Source organism: Bemisia tabaci, chromosome 1 (genome assembly GCF_918797505.1).
Source record: "Bemisia tabaci chromosome 1, PGI_BMITA_v3".
In the NCBI taxonomy this organism is placed as follows: Eukaryota; Metazoa; Arthropoda; class Insecta; order Hemiptera; family Aleyrodidae; genus Bemisia; species Bemisia tabaci.
Genome location: NC_092793.1, coordinates 46,560,939 through 46,577,939, shown reverse-complemented (window position 1 = coordinate 46,577,939; position 17,001 = coordinate 46,560,939). Strand labels below are relative to the sequence as shown.

Below are 17,001 nucleotides of genomic sequence, written 5' to 3'. Positions count from 1 at the left end.
CAATTTGCGGGAATCGGCCCCGCGTGTCGTATGGACTTTAAAGCAAAGCGTTCGTTGGCCGAGCTCCATGCTCTCTTTTCGCAAATTGCCAAATAGGATAAAACCTGATCTAGTTAATCTCTGCTTTCTCTTTCTCTTATCTCGCCTCTGCCAAAAATTGAGAGCAATAACAACCGTACCGAGACACGTGAGATCAATCAATTTCAAGATAGAGCCGTAACCTATCTGTCAGGGTGAATTTTTTTAGTACAAGATTATTTAATTTGAATATAGATAGAGTAGAAGTAATTCCCTTTAAAAACATAAGATAACAAAACTGCGATAAGATTCCTAGTTTCAAAAGTCAGAATCCTATTTTCTGAAAGTAGAAGCGGATCCAGACATCTCGGACGGAGGATGCGGAAGGGAATCCGAGGAGCTTCGCTCAGGTAATTTTCGAAATTTTAAAGCATCTAATACGTAGTTGAAGCCAATTTCGTCATGAATAATTTCCATAAGTTTAAGTCCCTCCCTCTTCTTTCCTCTGTTCCTTCCCTATTTCTTCCTTCCCTCTTTCTTTCTTCCCTCTTTCTTTCTTCCTTCTTTCTTCCTTCCCTCTTTCTTCCTTCCCTCTTTCTTCCTTCCCTCTTTCTTCCTTCCCTCTTTCTCTCCTCTTTCTTCCTCCCCTCTTTCTTTCTTCCCTCTTTCTTTCTTCCCTCTTTCTTCCTTCCCTCTTTCTCCCTTCCCTCTTTCTTCCTTCCCTCTTTCTTCCTTCCCTCTTTCTTCCTTCCCTCTCTCTCCCTTCCCTATTTTTCCCTTCCCTCTCTCCCTTCCCTCTTTCTCCCTTCCCTATTTTTCCCTCCCCTCTCTCCCTTCCCTCTTTCTCCCTTCCCTCTCTCTCCCTTCCCGCTTTCTTCCTTCCCTCTCTCTTCCTTTCCTCTCTTTGCCTTCTCTCTTTCTTCCTTCCCTCCCTCTTCCTTTTCTCTCTTTGCCTTCCCTCTTTCTTCCTTCCCTCCCTCTTCCTTTTCTCTCTTTGCCTTCCCTCTTTCTTTCTTCCCTCTTTCTTCCTTCCCTCTTTCTTCCTTCCCCTTTTCAGCCTCCTCTTTTTCGGGCGAACGGGAAAGGCGCACGCTTTTGTGACGTAAGTCCCTCTCCTTTAACACGTAAAACAAAATGGTTTAACGCTCTCCCCAGCCCCCCTCCCCCAGAGCGTTACGTATTTTACAAACGGCCTTTTTTGATGGATATTAATTTAGTATTACCTAATAAAATCCCTTAATGATTACGTGCTTTAAAACAAATCGGCCCTGATACCAAGAATTCAGGAAAAAGGCATTAGCTTTAAGTACATACAAACACGAGAATTTTGACGGTTCGAGTGTCTTATCATAGGGAGGAAATGACCAGTAGCGTGGCTTGAACATTCGATACATCGATTGTTATGCCATTTAAACCTATGGAAAAGGATCGATAAACAGGGTGTTCACAGCGAACACGTTTATAATCGATTCTTAACCATAGGTTTAAATGGCGTAACAATCGATACATCGCAATTCACGCCACGCCACTGGAAATGACCACTGAGGAACCCACCCCATGGGTTCAGCCACACTAGTCTTCAAGGAGCTAAAAGGAAGAAAGTTGCCCGCAAATTATTTACAATGGCTGAATATGAGGCGGTGCGTGCTTGTAACACTATGAATTTCGCTTGAGATATGTACATACTCATACGTTTCCACTCAATTTTAAAATCAATCTTGCATATTACACTCGAAAAGTTTTTTTTTTTTTTTTTTTTTTTTTCAACATGACTTCTAATATTATACGGCAAGGTCGGCAACAATTTTGTAGCAGGTGATAACCTGTGATAATCAGTAATGAACCCCTCCCCATCTAAAGTCACCGCAAGTGCCGTACTTCCTAAATTACGGAAATCTATCGGCGATTATGAAGAAATTGGAAATAACTTCTCAAGCCCATTTCAGATGTATTAACCTCTTTTTGGTGAATTGTTCGACTTAATAATCCTATAATTATTTAAGGAAATTTTGCCTGATACAAGCTGTACTCTATTTTTATGCATCAAAATTGACACTTCAGCCCTGTCAAATTTTTGCCTGGAAAGGGAACAATTTTCACTTTCCTTGCAGTTTGAGGGGAATAATTTATTTTCAGTTCTTTGACACTTCGCACAGACTTATGAACGAATGATATTAATGACTTAACACTGAAATGTGACTAACGTGACGTAAGTATGGATCACACCTCATGCAGGCTAAAAATACACCGTCATGGATGTCTTTAAAACTCGTAGGTTTTGCGGATAATTATGATGTATGACTAATCAGCAATAATCTGATTTTCACTTTTCACTCTACGACTGGACCAAGAATGCAGAAGTTATAAATTTTTGCCAATATCACCTACGGAATAATGGATCCCTGGGCAGGCCCGCCACATCCCATCTCGGGCCCTGGTACCAGTTTTAAGGTCCGGGCCCCAAGCACGGGGGGGGGGGGGGGTCCGAGGGGCATCCCCCGAAAAATTTTTGAATTTATACGACTCATTGAACGCATTTTGAAGCTTCCATAAAGAATTTTTCCATCAATTTCTGCGGAATAATTATGTTTTTTTCCTACTTTCAGCACAAAATACTTGCGAATTGTTGCATTCAAAACATCTGGAAAATGTTTTTCTTCTTATTTTTTTTTTTACTATTATATGATATATGATATGATACTATTTTCAGTTCCAAGAGGGACAGGCCCCCCTGGACTCCCCATTCGTTTGTCTATGGCAAGGGAGTTAAGCCATGAGCCATTGAAGTCGAGGATGCCAAGACTGGAGACTCTGTGCATCTGACGACGGAAGAAAATGAAACGCACTTACTAAAAATATCCCTCTATACTGAAAATCTTGAAAATGGATAGAAATTTTCCAAGAAGTATACATCTTTGAAAATTTAAGAAGAATTCTGAAGTGCCTCAGCGTGTTTCTGAAAATCCATTCACCTATTGCGAAATTTTTACGGTAAATTTTTCACTTTATATTACGAAACAAGGGTTGCGTGTGAATTCGTAGTGGTTTTTCACAGGTAACACGGGCCCCCTCCGGGGCCCGGGCCCCGGTACCAGGGACCCAGTATCCCCCCCCTTGTGGCGGGCCTGTCCCTGGGCAGGATCAAAAATCAAGAGCCACACTTCACGTTTCCTTTTCAAAACCTCTCGTAGACTACGTTGAGGAAGTTAGAAAATAACGGTTCTCGTATGAATTAATTCCCAATGCCCGCTCAGGCAACAATGTAAGTACCTACTCCATTTAAATCCATTAAATATATCGATTCTAGACGGGACAAGCTGCCTCACCTAGAATTGATCGTTTATAACAACCCATTTAAATGGAGAAAAACAGTGTCCCTGTGGTGGCCCTACCCTGTATTATACGTGCCTTTTTGTGTGCAAGTTTAGGCATTATTTTTTGGTGATATTTATTGGGCACGATCAACCATATATTCTGCTGTCGAGGTATGTGTACTGCTCCGTGGTTACAATTCTGTTCACTACTAGAAAGAGGTTTTTTTTCTTCTCTTATATGTAGTATCAGAAAGCCAAGAGATAGCAGCACCACGCACTCACAAACGTGCTTTTCGGTAGAGCCACGTGTAGAAAAAAAAGTAAATCAATTTAATATTCCAGCATCGTCAAGAGCCACAATTTGAGAGAATAAAACGTTCGCGAACGGTCGTCGAATTTTCCCTTCAGAAAATTACACCAACCCGTGTATCAACAGCTTTCATGTAAAAAAATTGGATCTTAAAATGTCATTTATGAAAATCGTATACATCAAAAAACCTCTCTTCAGAATGATCAACCCGGGGATGAACACTGAAAAAAACTTCTCGGCGTTTTAACCAAGGTCCGTTGGTACCTTTACCATCTCACGTTTTTTTACCAATTATTGGTAATTTTACCAAGACAGACTGGTAAGCTTACCGAAAAACTGGTATTTTCACTGTTTTTTCAGGTAAGAATACCACTTTTATTGGTAATCAATTCCCGGTAACTTTGCCATTTTATCTCGGTAATTCTACCATAGTCGATAAAAAATATTGGCGTTTTTACCGAGGTCCAGTAACATTACTGAGAAAAGAAAATAATTTTGGCGAGATTTCTCGGTAAAATTACCAATTACATAAATGGTAATTTTACCAAGAAAAAACTGGGATCATATAGAACCCTGAATTCTTGGTAATTTTACCCTTTTCTTAGTAAATACACCGAGATTTTTTTTTCAGTGAATCGGCAAAAATAGAGTGCACGTATTAAAGAAAATGAGGAGAACATGTATGATGCTAGCTCATATATTATGAGGATTTGGGCTATTAAACTTACAGGTTAGTGACTTTTTGTACTTGCGTCATGTCCTACACTATAATCATAAATACGCGGCAAAATTCTGCAGCGTTTAAATGGAGTTACGTCCTTTCCAGTGGCGCGGCGTGAATTGCGATGTATCGATTGTTATGCCATTTAAACCTATGGTAAAGAATCGATTATTAAGGTGTTCGCTGCGAACACCCTGTTTATCGATCCTTTAACGTAGGTTTAAATGGCATAACAATCGATTTATCGCAAAGCACGCCACGCGCTACTGGTCCTTTCGTCCGGAAAACGACGCGCTGTCTAAGGACCGACTCCACATACGGTTAACACACAGAAACTGGTTGAGCACTTGTCACTGATAAGTATGCCGTTCACAGAAATGCAGGGTCATCATTCGGAGTTTACTGTTCTATAATACGCGTCACTAGACTGCGGTTTCTTAAAACATGGCAAATAGGATCGTTTACACGGAGGGCGAAACGCAATAAAATAAAAATACCTACAAATGATTAGAAATTCTGGTGAAATGTTTTATGAAATATAGGTACGGCTGTGAAATATTTTGTTATTGCTAGAGGCTAAAGTATGCTACTCACACCCAAAAACACAGATTTCGCAAAAAAGTAACGATTTTTGCATTTAAGGAGCATGTGTTGTAGGTAATTAGTCAAATCAGGCATATTATCAAATGCCTAGGCAGATAGTCGAAGTCAGTTTATGAAATTGTGTAACTTCACGACAAAAAGCTTACAAGTTTTCAATATTTTAGAAAATGACTCATCAAATCTACGAACTCTCTTTGTTGCATCCTCTTAAAATAGTTAATGTTACAATTTTGAAAGTTATGTGTTTTATGTCATGCTGTTCGTCGGAAAACTCTCTTGTGCCCTAAAAAGTAAAGTTCGAGCGGTCTGACTAATTTTTGGGCCAATAGAGCGAGTTGAATTGAATTAAAATCTGGCAGTGTTGAACCCTAAACATGGCAAAAATTTATCTTAAATAGATTTCCACAGAAACTTTGTTTCTCTTAAACTTAGCCGGTTAGCCTTTCTTTGCGCTGCTCACTAAAAAGTTTTCTATAGCATGGCGGGGAAAATATGTCAATATTTCACGCTAGAAGTCATATTGGTTTCTTTTTTTAAAAACATTTTTTCAAATTTTTCGACAGTGGGATGGAGATTGCAGCTTTTGATCCACGGATCTGCATATTTCCAAAGAGTATGGAGGCGTTATTTTTCTCGCCTCAATTTAAACATCTAAAAGCTCTCATTTCCTGTCCACCCATGAAGCCGAGGGTAATTCACCCGTAAATTCTATTGAAGTTATTCGTCGTTGAGTAAAATTTTTATCGCGTGTTACCGCGTCCGTTGATCACGTGTTTCTTGTGCAACGACCAAAGTATCTCCCAGTCCCAGCGTCATTTACATGTCACATTTTCACTCGGAGTTGTCTTATCCAGATTGACCCGAAAACGAGCGATCTAATACGAGTATGTATGGTATAAATCCAACAATCAAGCAACTATGCTCACTAATTCCTCGATTGTTCAATTTACTCAGTTTTATTTTTACGTCCGATAGCAAATTCAAACAGGACTGCCGGATTGAGCGAAAAAACGCAAAGGCGCCCCATTTGTAAAACGAGAGAATCAACTAGCCTGGCAACGATGGATTCTTCGAGGAAGCATACATGTGTCTGCATACACACGTACTACAAAAGACAGTCGCCAACCGCGCATAATCTGAGTAACCTTTGAATTTGACAAAATCAATAGCGAGATAACGGCAAGCTGGTCTAAAAATATATAAAAATAAACCCCCCTTATCTACGCTAGCGCAGGCTCATTGTTAAAAACCAATCGAACTGAATTTCCTAGCAAAGCAAACGGAGGCACACTGCACTTGACAAAAGTTCCATTCGAAAGGCTCCCAGGCCAAGAAAATCGCTCAGGCTCTGCCAAAAGAATGGCTACTATGCTTTAGCAAAGAGTAAAGACAACATATTCTAGAGATGCAAACGATTTAAGCGATGTAATCTAGCGGGGTCGAAGCTAAGCTCGGAGGTCAACGCTATTTTTCGCCGACTGATGATCGATGAGCAACCTGTTGAGCTTCAAATTCGCCACATGATGACTAATAATTTATGGACGTATTTATGCTAAAAGGAACTATGTGCATAAGGTTTGCGTGAGACATAGTTCCTTTTAGCATGCGTGCATATGTTGGTGTGAGCACTTTGCTAAGGTTCAGATGCCAAACCATACCTGGATAGATCCCATACATAATCGGATAGTGGGACTGCGATCTAGGTGAGTTTTTTTTCTTTTTCTTCTTCTTATTTTTACTACTTCAAGTAGCCCACAAGAGCTAATCCTGCGTCTTTGGTCCCGTCCCCCTCCGTCCCTACAACCAGTCTCAGGCAACCGTTGTTCGAGACCATCAAACTCGGGTCGCCTGGCCGGGAATCGAACCCGGGACCTCCCGATCATAGAGTTAGCGCTACGACCACTACACCATACTGCCGTGCTAAGGAAGAACGCCGTATGAACATTCGGGAGTTGCCAAATTTCCTTCGATAAAATGTTTATTCTTGAGGAAAGTTATGAATATTTTTGCTTTATAAATTTTCAGAATCTTTTGGTGAATTTATGAACAAAATTATCTGAAAAATTGGAAGGAAAATATTGATACGTTCTCGAGGAAATTCGTGTTCTATAAATGGAAATTTGGCAACGCCTGAAGGTTCGTACGGCGTTTTTCCTTAGCACGGCAGCATAGGAGGCCGACCGAGTACCTGGTGCCTTGATTATGGGATGCTGTGGAATGACCTAACTCCTGACCTCCGCTTTCCTGTATAAGTCCTTGCATATTGGGATTTTTGAGGAAACCTCATTTTCCGGTATATTGGATATTATTTTGGGATTTTTGAGCGTTCACGAAAAGTGACGTAGTAACAAAATTCGCTCTTAGGGAACGGATGTTCCGCCCACACAATGTGTTTGCACTGGGGGTAATAAAAGCTGCAAGTTGGCCAACGACATCTGAAGAAGTTGCCGGATTGATTCGCATTATTTTCGAATTTTTGAGATCGCTACTCCCAACTGAAGCTGAATGGACCTCAAGACGGAATTCGAAATCGAGCATCGCAGTTCTTGTTACCCAATTAAAATGTCACGTGAAACACACTGGATATCCATTAAATTTTCCTATTCAACACATAAGTGATAATTGAACTACATTTTGCAATAAAGAACTACTATTTCTTACTCGATCATAAAAGCTCCTATCTGCATAGGGAGACTTATGGCAAATATGCTGTTTCTAAAGAGAGCCAGGAAATAGTGGTTAACTTATTGCAAAATTTGGTCCAATTAGAGTTTTCTTTGCTCGTCAAGAAACAGTGTCTACTCGAATTCAACGCACACTCGACTAATCCCACTGTCGCGGTGTTTCATGAAAAATTTTGTTATTCTATGTACCAGAACTCTTTTTAAATGATTTTGCACTATTGAACCTGACCACCGGATATTCCTGATCTCACTCGGATAATAGATAGAGAAACAAAACTCAATGGGCCTGTTGCAAACTTCAGCTAGACCTAAAAGAAGAGTTGCTTTTCATTAAAAATGTTTCAAAATATCACGATGAGCGCATTGGTCAAGTCTGACTTAAACAGGGCCGATTTTCCTACTTGCCGCCCATGGGCCGCCTGTATTTTGCCGCCCCCTTCTCATTCGTTTTGAAACATCAATAAAAACCATCAAGTGAACGTGCCAGCGGGGGAGGGGTGCATAAGACGCGTTTACTCGTGTTGAACACATTTTTGGGAAGCCCTGTCAACACTACTAGCAAAAGGTCACGGAACTTTGCGCGAAAGTCAAGTTTCGTAAACCTATCTCTAATGGACAAGGCCTTCCATTCATAAGAAATGAACGAAAAAATTATGAAAGAACAAACACAAAATTTGGTTTAATGATTTTAACTTCCGCCGCCGCGCCGCCGACCGCACGTGTTTGGCGCAATGCGTGAAGTATTCACGCAGTCTTGTAGGCGCTATGCGTTTCACGCTGACCGCACTGTGTTTGGCGCAATGCGTGAAGTATTCATGCATTCTTGTAGGCGCTATCCGTTTCACGCTGACCACAATAACCGCACTGTGTTTGATGCAATGCGTGAAGTATTCATGCAGTCTTGTAGGCGCTAATATGTGTTACATGCCGATTGCCGCGCCCGCCGAGGGCTTCTCCTTTTCATCTCAAGTCCTCGTCATCATTTTTCCCTAAGTCGCGCCGTTCCAGGCCAAATTGTGTGTTTGGTTTCACTCTTAACTCGACTAATTTAAGGTGCTGTCTCTTGTATCACTAAAAGACGACAAAATTAGAAATTACTATACTCTCGGGAAATGAGAGATTTTGTAGCCTTTTCTCGTTTGTAATTTTTTTTCTAAATCCGATTTTTTTTATACCTAAATTTAAAATACTCAGATATTTTATATACAGTTTCTTACTCAGATTGTGAAGTTAAGAGTGTAGTTCAGACTTTCTCAATACGCTCATTGTGACTTCTGAGTCGGTATTCTTAAGAAATATCTCTTCTCTTAGCTCTATCCGAAGTTTGCAACAGGCCCATCACGTACACGTTTAAATGAATTAGAGTAAATTCCGTGTTTGAATTATTTGCTTTAAAAAAAATAATAAAAATAAAAAAAAATCAGTTCGTATACTGTTGAATGATTTTTCTACCTGCAGCTGTCTCGCAAAAATACGTATTGAGCAAGGTCGTTTGATATGCCATCAAAGAAGAGTTAACGCTAATCGAGACAAATTCTATTCATTCTTGGCCCTAACAGATGCCGGCGGACGAGACTAGACTAAAAGCATGGTTATCCATTCATTTAAGAATCATTGCTCTCACACATACGCGCAGGGGGTATCCGCGGGGTACGTCCGACAATTTTGGCAACGTCGGCTGGACATTTCGATCTCGTTTTTGCGCATCGGCGCGTCAAATTTTGGCACCGTCAGTTCGTTGCAAAACGTCGTATGAATGAGCATTCGACCATTGCCAAATCTCGGTCGATAAAATGCACATTTTCTGAGAAATCGTATGCAGTTTTTTTCTCCTGAATTTGTTCGGATATTCCTTCTTTGCAATTTAATCTAGAGTACCTGATTTTAAGGGGAAGTATCCATAGAGCTTTTCTAAAAAATATATCCTTTATCGGGCATGATTTGGGGACATGTGAATGTTCATACGACGTTTTCCTTTCAGTAAGTGACCGGCGAGTCACCCCACACAGTCTACATTCTTCGCAATTGGCGTCTACCTCAAATTCAGGCGCCTCACAGTGGATCGAGTCAATGGGAGAGATCGGACAAAATTTGAAGACTTTAAACGCTTATAACTCCGTTTATACACATTTTTGAGGTTCTAAAATGGTTCTGTAGGTTTTCTCGTAAAATGTTCTACTCAAAGCACCCCTTGAAACGTAAAATGTGACGAAATAATCATCAAAATTTGCAGTTTTAGTAAAAAATTTCATATCCGACCTCTCTAATCGACTCGATCCACTGTGCGCATCTTAAAAATTCCGCATTATTTGAGTCGAGACTCGAGATGTGTTTATTTTCCTTTTATTTACATGTCACGTAAAATATAATGACGCCTTTTTTTCTAACCTTTGATGATGGCGTCGAATCAATTTGCATGACGATTTAGATGCCAGCTTTTCGACCTTTTCACACTCCACCTTACTTTTGATTGATATATACCTCACGCAGTACATACCAGTAAAATTTCGAACGCAAGAGAGGAAGTATTGTCGCATTAGAGTCTCGTTATAATCTGTAGTGTCAATGTTTAATTTATTTGTTTTTATTTGCCCAAGAGGATGACTTCCGTAACAAAGTGAAATGGATCTTTTTTGCGCCAAACTCTTTTATTAAAAATCCGTATCATTTTGTGACTCTATCTTCATCTTAAATAATTTTACGCGTCATAAGAATCAAATACATAAAAGTAAACAAATGATAGGTATTTCTTTACTGATATTCTTCTCTCCTCCCCTCTTCTACTTTTCAATAGGAAATAAAAATATAATTGAATAATATCTTGCATGTTTTTCTTCTATACATAAATCATTCTATTATTACTTCTTATGCATCGTTCTTTTTAAAAATACACGTACTTATCGTATCATTTACTTTATTTTTAGCCGCAATTGGATTATTGCTTTTAAGGAGTAAACTATAACTAGTTCAGTCTAATCTCATAATTACGTAATCACTTGAAAGACGCAAGTCTACTGCTTTTGTTAGAAAAAGAGACATGATTATAAGAAGAAAATTAATCCCTTTTTTCTTGACATAGAGGGAAATTCAAGGTTTGATAAGTTATTCATCAGACAATAAAGAGTTTTGCTGCGGAGCTTTTTGCGATGATTCTCGTTCTTTTCCAAGGGATCATAATTAATTTGTCTTTGACGAAATCCTTTGAACAATTGAACATACCTATTAGTAGTGTGGTTGTTCCATATGGAGACATTTATCATATATTAGAGATCTCGGCGGATTCAGAAGTGTGGCATCACCGGATTTCCTCCATTTAAACCTATGGAAATCTATCGATTCTTGGAGGGGTCAGGTTCTCCGACAAGAATCGATTATTTAGCATAGGTTTAAATGAAGGAAATCCGGTGCTGCCAAATTGCTGGATCCGCTTCTGTCAGATATTGTGAGCGAGGAGGTCCTTTTGACAGTATCTCCGAAGCTTTAGCAAGGAGCCATTGAGGGTTCGCGACTTGTATTGGAGAAAACTTTTTTTTCAATTTTTTTTTTAAAAAATGTCTTACCATTAAGATTTGTTTCTGGATTCAAAGAAATGTAACTTTAATTGATTTAAATCAAAAAAATTAATTTGAAAAAATGAAAAGATTGTTAGAAAGTAAAGAAGTGAACGAGTTTCAAATCAGGACTGATGGGCTATGTTCGCCTGCAGGTCGATTTTTGAATCGTTGTCGAATGATCCCAATCGATAAATCCCTATCTTAGCCATGCTATCTATCGATCAGTGGCGTGGTGTGAATTGCGATGTATCGATTATTATGCCATTTAAACCTATGGTAAAGAATAGATTATCAAGGTGTTCGCTGCGAACACCCTGTTTATCGATCCTTTTCCGTAGGTTTAAATGGCATAACAATCGATATATCGCAAAGCACGACACACCACTGCTATCGATCAAGGTCATTCGATATCCATTCAACAATCGACCTGCTGCTGGTGTGCTCTAATTAAGAGCAAAACACGCTGTGCAGAGGTTGAAATTTTGATCAAAATTTCAAAATTGATGGAGCACTATGATAGCACACGATTGGCTTTAAAACTATGTAAACATTAATTTAAGTAAAGTTTACGGCGCGAAATGCAAATAAAACCACATTTCAAGCCATTTTCCATCACATGTGTTCGAAATGTCCGCCTTTTGCGGATCCTAAGGCTCCTCGAAGGCCTGAGATGGAGGAAACCAATCAAAAAGAACCTCCTCGTGTTGTCTTCTTTTAAAGGTAGTAAACAAATGTATACAACGACGCCAACTAAGAAAAATGGATTGTTGACTAACAATGTAGTGTAGTGTTGGGATCAAACTGTGGTGGATACTAGTGGAGGTTTTGTTAGCATCGAGAACACCTTGGAATCGTTCCAAAAAATAAACTTTTACGTTTTAATATCACAAAATTACCGTTCGATGCTCAGACTCATTGTGAAATTGGGTCTGTTTTTAGATCTTTCGTCCGAATTCCACCGGGGCGCTCATGAATGAATCCGACCTCTTTGAGGATGCAGAGAGTAAAAATGAAAAAAAAGAAGGCAGATGTGTAGTGTATAGTAGACGCCGTGATATTACTAAACGCCGAAAATAGTACTCGCGGAGTTGGTTGCGAATCTTGTAGTCGGTACACTTGTATTTCTTCCACTTAAATCAATTAAAATTTATCAATGGACTACTGGAAGTAAAAAATTAAGCATCGTAAGCTATATTTCCTCATCGAAACACGCCCAGCACGTCAAATATGTTGAAAATCCCAATATCAACTGATAAAGGAGGAAAATAGCGTTCATAGTTTACATCAGAATCAGTAAATTAACTGGTGGATTGGATATATACAAGTAATGAATGGAAACTAAATCCCAGTCCACCTGAAACCCACTGAAATCCCCCTTTAACTTGAGATATTGATATTTCTGAGGTTTGGTTGAGGTTTTTTTTGTGAGGTTCGGTCCACAGCCGTCGCCAAATTTTTTCTTTAAAAAACAGAGATGTTTTTTTTAAAAAAAACAATAGCGGACTGTAGGTCTAACTGGATGCATTTTTGAGAGAAAAAAATCTAGAGAAAAAGTCTTATTTCAGCCCATATAGGGACCTAAACCCGTAGACCATGCTCCTGCATTCTGGAGCTGATTTAACCCAAGGACACCCTGCACCTGGACAGTTTGCAATTAGAGAGCTTCAGGTGTGAAGTTTAAAATCTCAAGTCCAACTTAATTTTTTCAAAAAGACAACTGCTTTTGGAAAACACAAAATTTTTCAAATCTATATACTCTAAGTGAGATGAGCCGAAAATGAGGTGTCATTCGATTCCACGCGAGACAACCTGTTCATAGATGTAATTGTTTTCTAAACATTTAAATGGACGCAGTCAAAAATACGAAGGTGCGAGCAACTTCTCTCCGAGGGTCTCAAGAGTAATAAAAAGAGGCTGAAGAGAGGGGGTACAGCTACACACCACGCTCACGCTCAACCTGCCGTGATTGAAATATGTGAGAATTTAGATGGATTAAAAATGTTCCTGGCAAAAAAGGGGGGGGGGGGGTCGAAAAATTGGGGAGGGTAGAGTAATTTATATAAGTCATGCCTCCCCCCCCCCCCCCCATGTATATGACTCTAAAAATTGAAAAAGAGATTGGTGATCTTTGTAACTTTTGAATTGGAATAATTGGATGTGCAAAAAAAATGCATCATTCATCAATCTATTTGGTTACGCGTTTAGGATCAAGCGTGAGCATTCAACTGAGTTTTGAACTGCTGATAACCGATGTAAACTATGCATGTCGATCGTCACTGATAACGATAAAAATAACACCTCGGCACAAGTCTACAGATGTTTATCCATCAGAGAAATCTGAACTTAAAAACTCGGCGATACAGTTCAAAGGCTATTTCTTGAGGTATTCTGAACACCATTGATTGATCGCTATATGTGATGATTTAGGTTTATTAGTTTGTTACTACTTTTCTCTTGTTCATAACCGTCAAAACTGCTATTATTAAAATAAATTTTGGTTGATGATCAGACATTAAAGATTTTTGGTTGAAGCGAGACTTCAATTTTTTCATTATTTTTGAATAATGAAGTTGTTATTAGTATCTATTCACCTGATCACCTATACCAAAGGGGCTTCTTTAGACTGTTCTATTGATGACGTCATACAATATTTGAATAATCCGATGGCACCACTCGGAAAAAATGATCAGTTCTGATATAGATCATTTTGCCGCGCTTTTTAAAAGTGACACCATTTAGGCGATAAATCGAATGACGTACCTAGTTACTAGATCAGCATATCAGCATAGAGAAAAAAAGGAGGTGTTTGCATCTTGAGGTTTGTTTACCTTGTGACGTAGGTCGGTACAACCTGGCCAGCGGAATCGGAATTCGAAGTATGAAAAACGGACCATAATGTCCCATTTTTTTGCTTAAATCAACTCATGATATAATTTCAAGCACTTTTTAAAGCGTGACTTTTTTCCATAAATTACACCGTTTCCAAGAAAATCGATGATGAAAGTCGCTGTGCCGACCTACGTCATCAAAAAAATTCCAAGATGCCCGAAATGCAAACACCTCCTTTTTTTCTCTATGCTAAATCAGTAAGTTCTAGAAGTGTGAAAAATTTGGTATCATTAGCTAACAGAGATAAATATATGCTGAAGTTCATAAGATGGAAGTAACTGAAATGAAGCATCAACAGTATTTTTTTTTTACAAAATTTGTTCGACGATCTTTTCATTGCGAGCAATGAAATCAAAGCTGGGAGCTGTTATATACGATCCTAAACCCGTATCAACCTTAACCGTTTCATACCAGACCTAGCATTAGTTCGTCCTTTCGTATAAACTTTTTTAAAGAGGAAGACGTGTTAAGGCGATGTGGAAAACTGTTCTGACAAAACCCCGCGCAAAAATGTTTCAATTTTTTGGGGGTTTTTCCACGGATTTAATTTCACTCGCATCACGTGTTTGACAAACAAAACAAACAGCGGAGAGACGAATCGTGTTCTCCCGACGGCCCCGCACGAGCGACACGACACGACGGGCATCGTCGCGAAAAGTTGCTCGGAAAATTCAGCGGATTACGGTAAGTATGAGAAGGGTCCAAACCTGATTTCAGCGTGGCATAGGTGGGGATTCCTCACGTAAACTCACAGATCACAACCACTGAACCGCTCGAGCGCATCGGAAGCACAACACTGATAACGGGAGCCCGTGCCGGGCGCGGACCGGGGATGGCGACCGTCATTCATAGGAGATGAAACTTTAAAAAAAGGTTACATCAAGGTCGAGATGTAGCGAATCGCATCGGAAGATCGCTCCGCGGTGCGTACGCATGCTCCGAGAGAGGCGGCCAACGCGACCGCAGCTCGCGAAGGCAGAGAACTCTGTGTTCGGCTAGGTCCAGACGTCAAGATGGTCGAATCGAACTAGTTCGACGAACCAAAGAGCTCTGCAGTGGCATAGCCAGGGATTTTTAAGGGGGGGGGGGGGGCTCCGGTCAGACATTTTTCGTGGGGAACCCAGATAAGACATAATATTTTTTCAATATTGGGCAAATATTGTCAGTATTGTCGCAATATTTACACAATACTGACAATATTTTGACAATATTTTAATCAAAATTATTTTTTAAAAAAATATTTAATGAATCTTTATTTAGTATTTTCAAAAAATAATGTGTTTACCCAAAATATTATAAAAATATTTTCACAGTATTGACACAGTATTTCACAGTATTTGAAAGTATTGGCACAGTATTTATGCCAAAAGGAAATATGGTGTACACTTTTAACATTGGATAATATTTAACCAATATTGGCCCCATGTTTTGCATAAATATCAAAACAATATTGTTCAAATATTGGCTAAATATTTCCGTCTTATCTGGGAAAGTTGTCCTTGAAAAGCACGAGTAAAAATGTTTTTGGAGAAAATTTTCCGGTCAAGAAAAATTTCGGACCGCCAGAACCAGAGAGCCCCGCAAAACATAGCCAGGAATTTTTAAGGGGGAGGGGGAGGTCGTCTCCGATAATAAATGCCTTGCGGGGAAGGTGGTCCTTGAAAATCACCTGGAGATCAAATTGCATACCTGATGCTTTGAAGGCACTTTGAAAGAAACCGCTAATTTGTGGTCCAGCATTTCGATTGAGAGTACCGTGCGTCAGTAAGTCGGTAACGGCCTTTGTTTTAGACGACGGGCGACTATTTCGACTCCTGTGAGATTGTCAAACACCGCGAGCGAAATACCTGCTTGGTTGCGGACTTACACCGTCGATATAGTTTACGATGTTATCGAGGCAGGTTTGAGGAGATCCTTGAGGTGGCAGCAAATAAAGGACAATTTGACTAATCTTGAATAAAATTTAACGCAGCAACATCGGAAATAGACCGCATTGCAAGGGAAAACAATGATTTGCCACTGCACAAAATAAAACATACGCCAGAAGTATCGAAAACTCTGTGAAAACTTCAAGGAATGGTATTGATTTGTTCTTCTTCAAAAAAAAATAAATAGAAGCGCGCGGAGATTTTTCAAAAACCGCAAAAGAGATACGTGGTCTGGTAGTTTCACCGTGATTGCGTCAACACTCATCATCAAAAGATTATCTAAAGCAACAGCATTGAGTACCTAATCAAAAATAGACTCTGATACGCTGTTGATTGGGTTTTCAAAGGATGCAACTATTCGGCCTCTGAGGCAACGCCAGGAAGTATCTTTTCCAAGTGAAGGCGTTTCTTGTGCATCGTCACTCCTCATCGAAGGATTAATCTCCAACGATCGCATTTACTCACTAATCTACGCTGACACGCTGTTGATTAGGGCCAGATTTATCTACTTGCCGCCCATGGGCCGCCTGTATTTTACCGCCCCCTTCTCATTCGTTTTGAAACATCAATAAAAACCATCAAATGAATACGTGCCAGCGGAGGAGGGGTGTATAAGACGCGTTTACTCGTGTTGAACACATTTTTCGGGAAAGCCCTGATAACAATACTAGCAAAAGTTCAGGGAACTTTGAGCGAAAGTTAAGTTTCGTAAACCTATCTCTGTGTGGACAAGGCCTTCCTTTCATAAGAAATGAACGAAAAAATTATAGAAGAACAAACATAAATGTGAATTAATGATTTTAACTTCCGCCGCCGCGCGCCACGCAGACCGCACCGAGTTTGGCGCAATGCGTGAAGTATTCAGACAGTCTTGTAGGCGCTGTGAGTTTCACGCCGACCGCTGCTGAACGCACTGTATTTGACGCAATGCGTGAAGTATTCACGCAGTCTTGTAGGCGCTATGCGTTTCACGCTGATCG

The 17,001-nt window shown here is 39.7% G+C and overlaps 1 protein-coding gene across 2 annotated transcripts in view; it reads right to left on the bottom strand.

Annotated features, from left to right (window-relative positions):
* The window catches only part of Gbs-76A (Glycogen binding subunit 76A), a 30,866-nt gene extending 15,858 nt beyond the window's left edge, over positions 1–15,008 (bottom strand). For both annotated transcript variants that reach the window (XM_072301852.1, XM_072301854.1), the window contains exon 1: positions 14,801–15,008. The gene's annotated coding sequence lies outside the window, so the exon portion shown is untranslated. The remainder of the gene's footprint in view (positions 1–14,800) is intronic.
* Between the last annotated feature and the right edge of the window lie 1,993 nt (positions 15,009–17,001).